This window comes from Hypanus sabinus, chromosome 15, assembly GCF_030144855.1.
Source record: "Hypanus sabinus isolate sHypSab1 chromosome 15, sHypSab1.hap1, whole genome shotgun sequence".
Classification (NCBI taxonomy): Eukaryota; Metazoa; Chordata; class Chondrichthyes; order Myliobatiformes; family Dasyatidae; genus Hypanus; species Hypanus sabinus.
Genome location: NC_082720.1, coordinates 28,191,045 through 28,203,069, shown reverse-complemented (window position 1 = coordinate 28,203,069; position 12,025 = coordinate 28,191,045). Strand labels below are relative to the sequence as shown.

General features: G+C 42.1%; 1 protein-coding gene across 1 annotated transcript in view; it reads right to left on the bottom strand.

The window, feature by feature from the left end:
* The window catches only part of LOC132405386 (gastrotropin-like), a 189,214-nt gene that overhangs the window by 21,181 nt on the left and 156,008 nt on the right, over positions 1–12,025 (bottom strand). The window lies entirely within an intron of this gene.

Here is a 12,025-nt window from a genome sequence, read left to right as displayed (position 1 = left end):
ACGGTCTAGCTAAAGGACGGAGGGGTCACACTTGAATGGCCACAACAACGACACATTGATGGATCGAAATCGTAAAGGAAGGTTGGCAAAGACCATAGCTGTTACTGTTTGCGTGCTCTCTTTCTCTCGTCTCTCTCTCTCTCTCTCTCCAACAATTGCAACACATCGACCGACAACTACCGCAGCCTGCATGAACTGAACTGAACTTTATATTTCCATCTGACAATTCATTATCCCCTAGACAAAGATAGAGCTTGTTTTATTATTGATTATTATTATACCCGCATTTTAGGTTTAGTATTGCTAACGTGTATTATCTGTATATTTGCATTGATATTGATTTGTATATTTTTACTAATAAACACTGTTGAAAATAGTACCACCAGACTCCAATGGACACTTCTATCTTTGCTGGTAAGACACCCAGTTATGGGGTACGTAACAGAGGGTAGCTGTTGTTAAACCTCGAGCTGTGGGTCTTCAGGCTGCTGTACCCCCTGTCTGATGGCAGCAGAGAGAAGAGGGTGGTGAGGGCCTTAATGGTGGGTGCTGGCCTCTGGAGAAAACTCTTTGTGAAGATCAGGAATAAACTGGAAACATGGAAATCTATGCCAGTCCCCAACCGAGCACGGACACCACGCTACACTGCCTCCGGAATCTCCTGTCCTGGACTGCACAACAGGCAAGCCTGCGGCTTGAGGCCTGGTCCTTGCTACGACCGAGGCCACGCAGCTCCCCCCCCATCTGTCGCACCACCAGACAAGGGAAACAGGCCTGCAGCATCTCACACTATCAATGTTCCACAGGGTCTTGTAATCACAAGAGAAACATCCAAGACGATCACCCGAGGTTACAATGCACACCACCTACACAGTCCAGCTGTGACACCTTCGATGCCTTCCTGTAGCAGGTAGCAACACGACCTACACCCAGCCCAGCGCCTCTGCCAGTGAGCAGCTCACTGATGGGGCAGACCTGCAGAACCCAAAGTTCTTGGAGTCCAGCTTAGGCTTGCTATCATAAGAGGTGCCTGTGCAAGCAAGTTTTTCATTGTACCTCCATCTCACTGCATTTATGCATATGACAATCAGTTCGACCTGTCTTGACCTGTCATTCAAAATGGAACTAAATTCAAGAGTAGCAAATTCTAAACAGGTACAGAGGCAGGAGAAGGGAAAAGGAAGGGTCTTTAGTCAAGTGAAAGGCAGCAAAGAATTAAATACAAATGAATAATAAAATACGTTGAGGAGTAAACAACAATGGTGGGACAGGAAGAAAAGTTCTAGAAGGGTTGTAAACTGGTATCACAGAAGTAACAGTGGAGGTTGCTGGATTCATTAATGAGTCTGGAAGGCTAGATTGTGCTTCATGGGACAATAAAGTTCTGTTACTTGAATTTATTTTGAGCTTCATTGGGAGGCAGTGAGATCTGGAATTAAGGTGCCAAGTAAATGGAAGGCCTTGGTCGTGGCTTCTGTGCAGAACAAAGTCATTTGGGCAAGGAATCATTCACTCTGTGTTTGATCTGCCTGTGTTTTAAAAGGCATCCATCCAGATTAATGAAGGCTACTTCATTATGAAGAGCTGCAAATCATACTTAGTGTCCCTGTCCCCATCCCTGGACTGTAGAAAGGCTGGAGACAAAAGAGAAACTTTGGCCATTTATGCAAAGGCGTGGAAAGTGAGGAAGGTCTGACTTATTAGTAAAAATGATTGTTCAAACAGCGGGGAGACAATGTGACTGGTGATAGTGTAATGTTGAGGTAAAGGAACGGCCAGGGGATGATCCATTGAATGTGGAGCCTGGCTGAGTTGGAAAGGTCAGGTACAGGCAGCAGGGTCCAGGCCCCAGAATGTATTGGAGCAACAGAACCCGAGGTTTGGATGACGACCTAAGTGCTGGGCCAAAGTGGAAAGGTCGGCTACAGGCCAAGTTGAGGCATTGGGGTCCAGGTCCCAGAGCGTAACGAAGCAATAGAACCCAATGTTTGGACAACGAGTTAAGTGCTGGGCTGGATTGAAAGGGTCAGGGTGTCGGGGATGGAGAAAAAGGACGGGGTGGTTCAGCTCCTGCTCTGTTACATTTACTGGGCTCTGTGCTGACCAAAAGGTCAGTGGACTTCAGTCCTGAATGCTACCTGCTTGCTTTTATTGTTTGGATGACTTGTTTTTCTTCTCTACAGATTGGGTGTTAGATGGTCTTCTTTATTTAATGGTTCTTTGTTTTGTGGCTACCTGTAAGGAGATAAATCTCAAGGTTGTATCTAGTATACAGACTTGGAAAATAAATGTGCTTCAAACTGTGACGAGCAGAGGAAAAGCGGCCTAAGCGAATTGGAATATGGAAAGCGAGCTCAATCAAGGGCCTTATTCTGCAAGAGCATCCTTGGCTGAGGAGAAAGCTTGAAAGGTGTTTGTGTTCTCTGATGGATACAATGGCAACAGAAGCAGGAAGAATGGAATAGTATATGTAGAATGTACAATTGCCTCAAAATCCATGGGTTTTATAGTGAGAAAATGGTTCAGTCTATCCTCAGAAACGAGCATGTAGAATTTGAAGAAGGGAAGGGTACTGTTGGAGCTGGACCGTGTCTAGGCGAAGGAAGAGTGCTTATTGGATGCAAACTTAGTGACATTCTCCAACATGGACTGAGAAGGGGAAAGGGTATTCTTACAATGAATATCAATGAACTAGCACCGGAGAAAAGTTTTGGAACCTGAATGGAGTTGAACAAAGGAGTTAGGCATGTCTCATACTCTCTCTGGAAACAGATTCCTGGAACACATATCGGTTTGCTTTAAATGTGAAGGAAAGGAGAGTGAGGGTCCAAATCATCCTTGCACAATGTTACTGTCAATTGTCTACTACTATCCAAGATAGAAGAGTTTATGATTAACCCTCAAGTTACAGCTAATAAAGCACAGCAATGGAATTAGCAGGGCTATAAGTTAGTGTGTTAATGATTAACACAGAGTCAGCATCATACTAAACTGTTTCCTTCAACTCTGCTCTTCCTGTCCCACACTGTATCTCTAAGTAAAATTTTTTAAAAAACCTACTTTCCTCCTGGACAGAACAATTTACAGAGTTTCCCTAGTCCTTCTTACCCAAACCATCACATTCAAAAGATCATTCATTGTGATTTCGGCCAGCTCCAATGAAATTCCACCATCGAGAACAGATACAATGAAATTCCACCATCAAGAATATATACCCCTTCCCAACGCCGCATTTCAAAGTGATCAGCGACTCCCTGGTGTAGTCTTCCTTCCCGATTACCACTCCACAGCCAGTGGTACTTTCCTATGCAACATCTGCCCTTGCAGCTCTTCCTGCCATCCAGGGACCCAAACAATCCTTCCAGAAACGCATCGGTTCACTTGTGCTTCTTCCAATCTAATTTACTGAATTCAGTATTCATATTGTGATCTCTCCATCAGAGAAACCAAATCCAAATTGGGAGACTGCCTGGTGGACCATTTGTGTTCAGTCCGTGGACATGTTCAGTTTGATAAAAGTTATATAGCCAATTTCTTGACCTGGACTGAGCTTCCTGAAAGCAGATTCTACACTGACTTTATAAAAGGAACTGGAAGAATATTTAAAGGAGGATAATTTGCAAATATAAACAAGTTATAGAAGATTGGGATTATGAGAACGTGTATGATGGACCAAATAACCAACTGTGCTGGATTGTTCTTCTATTCTATCATACAGGTCCTCCCCAGCTTAAAAATTTCGGAATAAATAGAACATTCATTCAACACAACATCGCCTGTACACATCAAAATCAAATCAAGTTTAATTATCATTCAATGATACATAAATACAGCTGAATGAGGCAGTGTTCCTCTAGGCCAAGTTGCAAAATATTCAAAACACCAAGCAAGCATTTAAATAGCAAGTAACATAATTCAAAATAGCTAGTAACATTCAAAATAGTGAGCAACAGTCAAAATAGCAAGCAAGGAAGCATATTCACTCGAATAAAAAACACATATATATTCCAAAACCCTGAGCGACAATGTTTGGCAATTGATGTTACAGTCTCCCAGCAGTGCACAGATGCACACAATCCTGGCTGTCATTCCACTGCTCGAACTCGTGAGGGGAGCTCTGTTGGGAGAGGCCATCCCTCAACTGAGCGCTGAGCAATGCTGTGAAGCCTTCATGTCTTCTCAACTGGTCTACCAGCTGCCGTGCCGTCTGCCCCTCCACCAAACAAGGGTAACAGGTAATTTAAGCTATCACTGACCAACAGAGGCTTGCAATTGCAAGTGAAATGCCTGAGACAATCTCCCACAGTTACACTGCACGCCACCTCCGCGCACCAGCCGATGCCTTCCAGGAGCCGGTAGCAACGTGGTCCGCAGCCAGGTCAGTTCTTCCTAACCCAAACTGACTCCTCCAACATTCTGGCGGGTGCCTCTGCCATCCCTAGTGGTCCCTTTCCCGACATCCCAGCCCGCCCCTTCAACACCCCCTTGGCCGGCTCCTTCTCTAACCTGTCGGCGGTCTCTTCGTTATCTCAGCCAGCACTGCAGCCAACACCAGTCCAGCTGCTCCGGCCAACAAGCAGCTCACGGATGGAGTAGCCCTGCAGTACCTGAAGTTCCTGGAGTAGAATGGTCTTTAGATCATATAAAACAAACTTTACGAAGAGAAAAGCACCTTTGGTTGGCCCCTGAAAGGCGGCCGCGATCATATGCGCTGCCATCTTAGCTTAAGAATGACCAGGATAAATTTACTGGCTTCTGCTACAGGCAACTTCTGCCATGAGGGAACTTGGTTCACTAGAATGGGAGCTTGTCATAATATGGGGAGGACCTGGCATGAGAAGATTACAATCTTTGTGATGTTAATGTTTACAAATGTTAAAATTAAGGGCAAATTTAAGATGAGGAAGACATTATTAAGCTTGGAAATTGTGGGATTCATTTTTAGCTACTCCTTAACGCTTGATTCCCCCAGTGCAGGTAGAAGAAAAATGACATGAAGTCATCCACTTTCTTGCAGAAGACAGAAAAATAATATATTCTTTTTAAATGGCGAAGGATTGGTAATCTCGTTGTTCGAAGGGGCCTTTGCATACACAAACACAAGTGACTAAAAGCCAAAATGCAGTTGAAGTAAGTGATTGGTAAGGCAAATGGTATGTTGGTCAATGGAAATCAAAGGAACTGCTGATGCTTAACATGTAAAATAAAATTAGTACTGGAAAATCTCAACTGGCCAGACAGCACTTGGGGAAAGAGAACCAGTGACATTTCAGGTGTGCAACATTTCATCAGAACTGGGGAGGAGGGAGATGCAAGTTAGATATTTTCATGAAGATCTGGAGATATTCTCTCTGGACATTTTATGGGGGTCATATGCATAAATCTGTGCTGATAGTGTGACTTCAAGAACAAGGTCTGTGAGGAAAGAAAAGCTTAACCATCCAGATCAAATCAGGAGGCTGTTTTAGTAAATTATGCTTCTTCTGAGGATTACAGTTTGAAAATGATTTACTAATTTGACCTTCCAACCTCAGCATTATAATTTTATACTCACTTAATGACACTAAAATACAAACTCTTGTTACTCTAGTGTTATTGACCCCATGAAACTGTCTAATTATCTATCTATAATTGTAAATTATACAGTTTGATTCTGATGTGTCATTCAATATCATATTTGTTTTGTTCATCCACATTTAATCCATGATTTAAATATTTTGTTGAGATCTAAACCACCCTGGTGAAATTGTGTTTTTTTTAAAGATTGTTTCATTTACTTAAAATTAATGCATTTCAGGTTTCTTTTTACAATAGCTTTCATTTTAATGTTTCTAAATACAGTGCTTACGATATTTTATGTGAACTTTTAGCACTTACAGAAAAGTTTTAGAATTACTTATTTTAGTTCATCTTATTTTATCCCAGCAATCTAGAACTTTTGGAATCCTTTCCTACAATTCACAGGAGAACAGGTCGTGATGCCATGGCTGATCAAAGAAACTACTTTTAACTTTATTAATTTCATTCATAAAAAGAATTGATGCATTAGGCATCTGTTTTTGGAGCTAAAGCTAATTGTGAGAAGTTAGTTTGAGAGCACATCAATGCAGGTGTTGTAGCTAGTTTTAAATTATTTCAAAAAAGTGAAAATCTTGAATAAAACTGTTAATGTTTAGAATAGTTAAAATAAAATATGTACTGTTAGATCTTCAAAATGAGGAACAAATGAAAAGTCAAACATTAATGTCCTATTTAGTTGTAATATGTGATTACTGTGACAATTCTACTGTTGCATATTCTGAAAAGAGGATAAACTTTTTGTTAGGGTGTATTCTGGAGTTATGGTATATAGCAAATATTAATTTCACCAGCAACCAATCTTCAGTCCTGAATGTGCATTGTAGATTGAATTTAAAATGCAGCTCTGAACAATAGTAATCCTGGAGCTGCAGACTGAGGTTGATGGCAAACCAGACAATTCTGATTAACATTCATTTTGGGAGTCTGGAGAGTGAGTGTGAAGAAGGAGATGTTTGAAAACTACATGTAATTCAAAGGAAGAATTGTAGATACATTGTAACTGTAGAATTGTCCTGCTGTTACCTTTGATCTTTAGCATATAAAAGGTTATTAATATTGGGTCGAGCTGGCCTCTTCTTCTATGAGTGGCTCAGTATGGTGCCCGTTGCTCACTTTTGTTGAATAAACACTTTTATATCCATTAGCTTCAGTGTCTCTCCAGTGACTTTGTTCACATCATGACGTGTCTAATGTTGTATAATAACTGAGACCGATCATAGTGTTATAATAAAAAGTGATGGGATACAGTTTGAGGAATATGTTCTTACAGGCTTATTGTCATGTCTTAATGAATCCATCGGTATTGACTGAGTGACTTGACTTGTGCCAGAAGGCATGCAACAATGCTTCACGAGATGGATTCGTGGATTTGTTGCATAAGGAAGAATTAAGTAGATTGTGTCTATTCTCTCCAGATCAGTGGCACTCAAACTTCAAGATGACCCACTTGAATCAAATGGTTCATCCACATGACCCTATAGTTAACTATATCTCTGATCTGTAGATAGGTATTTTTATAAAGGTATAGAGAAAGTGACCCATGTTTAAACATTATGATCTACCCAAAAGTCACAGTTCCTACTTTGAAAACTGATGCACTACAGTTTAAAAGAATAAAGGGTGATCTCACTGAAATGTAGCGAATACTCATGGGGCTTGACTGGATAAATATGGAGTAACACACCAAAAATGCTGGAGGAACTTAGTAACTCAGGCAGCACCTATAGAGGTAGATTGGTGGAGGAGCAGGTAGTATTGAGGAAACAGGTAGGATGGAAAAGGACTTAGACAGATTAGGAGAATGGGTAAGAAAGTGGCAAATGAAATACAATGTTGGATAATGCATGGTCATGCACTTTGGTAGAAGAAATAAACATGCGGACTATTTTCTAAATGGGGAGAGAATCCAGGAATCTGAGATGCAGAGGGACTTGGGAGTCCTTGTGCAGAACACCCTGAAGATTAACTTGCAGGTTGAGTTGGTGGTGATGAGGGCAAACAGCATGTTAGCATTCATTTCAGGAGGTATAGAATACAAGAGCAAGGATATGATACCAAGGCTTTATAAGACACTGGCGAGGTCTCACCTTGAGTATTGTGAACAGTTTTGGGCTCCTCATCTGAGAAAAGATGTGCTGGCATTGGGGAGGGTCCAGAGGAGGTTCACAGGGATGATTCTAGGAATGAAAGGGTTATCATACAAGAAATGCTTGATGGCTCTGAGTCTGTACTCATTGCAATTCAGAAGGATGAGGGGGGGAATCTCATTGAAACCTTTCACTGAAAGGCCTAGACAGAGTAGATGGGGAAAGGATGTTTCCCATGGTGGGAGAGTCTAGGACAAGAGGGCACAGCCTCAGGATAGAAGGCCGCCCTTTCAAAACAGAGATACAGAAAAATTTCTTTAACCAAAGGGTGGTGAATTTGTGGAATTTGTTGCCGCATGCAGCTGTGGAGGCCAGGTCGTTGGGTGTATTTAAAGCAGAGGTTTATAGGTTCTTGATTGGACATGGCATCAAAGTTTATGGGGAGATGGCCGGGAACTGGGGTTAAGGAGGAATTTAGAAAAAAGGATCAGCCATGATTGAACGGTGGAGCAGACTCGATGGGCCAGATGGCCTAATTCTGCTCCTATGTCTTATTGTTGTATGGTCTTGTAAACAGTCGATGTTTCAGGTCTCAGCCCGAAATGTCAACTATTTACTCCCCCACAAATGTTGCCTAACTTACTAAGTTCTTCCAGCATTTTGCATGTCTTGTTCAAGATTACCAGCATATGTCAAATATCTTGTCTCTAGGGGAGGGGTTCCCAATCTGGGGTCCATGGACCCCTTGCTTAATGGTATTGGCCTGTGGTGTAAAAATGTTTGGGAACCTCTGCCCTAGGGTAAATATGGAATTGATGTTTCCCAAAACGGAAGTGTCAAAAATCAAGGATTAACAACCTCAAATAAGGGGCTAACCATGTAGGGCAGAGATAAGAAAAAATGTAATCACCCCAGACAGTGGTGAATTCTTTGACTCTATCCTGGAGGGCTGTTATTGAGCACACTGAAGGCAAAGGTAGTTATGTTTTCAGATTGTAAGAAAATCAAAAATATGTTTCAAATGTACATGTTCGGCACAGCATTGTGGGCCGAAGGGCCTGTATTGTGCTGTAGGTTTTCTATGTTTCTCCGTTGGAAAACTGTAAAGGATTAGCTATGTTCTGATTGAACAGCAGACTAGATAGGCAATCTCCACTGGTCTATTTCTGCTTCCTTTCCCTGTGTTCTTTCCTGAGAACTCTGCGACTGGGCTTCAGTGGCTTAGCTGCCACTCTTTCACCTGCGTGTCAGATGGCCGTAGGCTTATCTCCAGTATCTTGGGAACAAACTCTAGCCTAACACTGCAGTTTAGTTCTGAAGGACACGATACATATTACTGAGAGACTGCATCTACCATTTCCTGTGGAGGTCAAAGATTGGTTAAAAAAAACTTTCTATTTCAAAGAAAACCTGAGAGATCAAACCACGTTCTAGTCAAAATTATTTCTTCACCTAACACCAATAGATCAGATCATCTGGTCATTACTGTACTGCAGTTTGTGAGACCACAGTATAGGTAAATTGACTGCCTCATTACAATCCTAACAGTCCTTCAAACATACATTGAACTACTTTAGGATGTCCTGAAGCTAGAAAATTTTTTTATGTGAAAGAAAGTCTGTCTTTCTACCAAAATATAAATTGGAAGTTCTCTTCAAAATTCAGCACTAACTGACAAGTATAACCTAGATAGAGGTCACTAAACTGAAGTCTGAATACCCCATGATCAAACTACGAAGTATTGTAGTAAATTAATTACCTGTTTGTAACAGTTCTCTTCCCCACTTCCATCTTTACTATACTTGACAGCATTGGAAGATAAGTTATCTACACAGCAACAGCTCCAGATAGAAATGATAAGCACGATATCGCAGACATGAAAAGTTACATTATCACTTGACTTTGGACTCTGAAATATCAAAGAATACTTCATTTTTACGGTCTTGCATCCTTGACAGCAAACGATAAGAAGAGCCAATCACGGGAAGTTTTGGGATGCGTTTAAAATGTACACCACAATATGGGTTAAATCTGTCATTTGAAGTAAATTGTACTTGGAGAATTACTGAGTGTAATTAACAGTACAAAGCTACACACACAAAACCCTGACAAAGTCATGTTTTCCTCCCAGGCGTAATTTTGCAGAAAGGATATGTAAAATAATTGTTTATATTTCTGATTAAGTGGTTAATGAGGGAGTGGAAGGAAGGATGCTAAGTAGAGGGGATGCACACAGATTGTTTCCCTCCATGAATCCCTTGTCCATTCATCCCTCCCCTCTAACCTCCCTGTCAGTATTTATCCCTGCAAATGGCCTAAGAGCTACACCTGTCCATTTACCTCTTCCCTCACCTGCATTCAGGGTCCCAGACCGTCCTTCCAGGTGAGGCAGCACATCACTTGCGAATCTGCTGGGGTTGTCTATTGTGTTTGGTGAGACACATCATGGAATGGCGGACAGCTTCATCGAGCACCTCCGCTCCATCCCGCCAAAAGTGGAACTTCCCGGTAGCCAAACATTTTAATCCCCATTCCCATTCCAGTTCCAACATGCCAGTTCATGGCCTCCTCTTGTGCCAAGAGGAGACCACCCTCAGGGTGGAGGAGCAACTTTTTATATCCTGTCTGGGTAGCTTCCAACCTGATGGTATGAATATCGATTTCCCCTCCCCTCTTCTCCTATTCCCCATTCTGACCTTTTACCTCTTCTTACCTGCCTATTACTGACCCCTCTGGGACACCTCCTCCTTTCCTTTCTCCTATGGTCCACTCTCCTCGCCAATCAGATTTCTTCTTCTCCAGCCCATGGCTTCCCCCATCCTCCTGGTTCCCCCATCACCTTCCAGCTATCCTCCTACCCCTTCCCCCACCTTTCAATTCTTGCATCGCCCCCCCCCCCCCCTTACTTCCCTGTCCTGATGAAGGATCTTGGCTTGAAAAGTCAACAGTTTACTCATTTCCACAGATGCTGCCTGACCTGCTGAGTTCCTCCAGCATTTTGTGTGTCTGGCCAAATAGAAGATCTAACTTAGCCAAAGAATAAGGTTACTTAATGTTCCCAATTCAGGCTCTGCCCAGGCTGGTTGTGAGTTCATTGCACAATCACTATGCTGTCATCCACATGCTGAGAAACTGGGCAGAAATGAGAGAAAGGACACAGGTAACAGCTGTTTTGTGTGTCACAGAGCAAGGCTACATTGACAGCCTGCTGCAAAGACTCAGCTGAGGGCTTTGATTATCAGAGGCACAAAAAATTACTCCATACATCGGAGCATGTGGACGCTCCACCAGATAAACTGCGTGCAAAGTCAAGAAGAATAGAAAAGTCCAGTGCCCGCAGGAAACGAGGCTTTGCATCACGGTTGGGATGTTTCTTTTTCAGCCTGGAGGGAATGGCCAGATCGATCAGCTCAAGTGAGCCTTGCCATGATACACTTGGGATGACAATTAGCTGCAGATCCCAGCACAGGTAGCATCTGCCCAACATCTGTGATTTGCAGTGGCCACTGTTAAGTTAATATTGTTGGATCTTGATGCTTTTGTGATCCAAAGGTTCTTTGGAGGTTCAGAATGAGGCATAAACCTTGTTGCTTTAATCAAGTGTTACAAGAGTGATAAACAAACAAGAAAGAGGAGCCGACAGAACAATGAAAAGACAAAGGGATAAGCAACAGACACAAAATGCTGGAGGAACTCAGCAGGTCAGGCAGCACCTATGGAGAAAAGTAAATGTTGTGACCCAGGAAAAAGTACACACTCAGGACAACAACTGCTTTTTCAGGTTTTAATTCCTTTATCTGTTTTAGATGTTTAAGTGCCAGAAGAGGGTCTTAAAACAAAACGAACAACTTTACAATCAGGTCCTGCCATTACAACATCCATTTAACTTTCAATCCATACAATTGTATTGACCAATTGTGTATGCAGTATAAAAATTCAAAGAAAACCACACAAAACTAATACAGTACTAATACGGTAGTGGCAATCCTGAAGGGACACAATACAAACAACATTAGAATCCCCCCAACCCTGAATCTTATACATCGCAGTGAAAAATGTAAGTGAATACATCTCATCTAAGATGTCTATTACTTTTTAGTACGTACGTGCTGAACCCCCGAACAGAGACTGAACATTCACGTTACGCGGTTACATGCGCAATCAGTCATGATACAATAAAGTTAGACAAAAGGTACACTTTGGCACAACTTTTACACGATACTGCCTGGTAGTTAAATTACAGGAAGACTGACCTACTTGGCCAGTGAGGAACTTTGCAAGCCACGCTATCCAGCGTCGAGTTCTTTACTCGTGAAAATCTAAAGCATCCACATGCAAATCATGTCAAATTACCGATA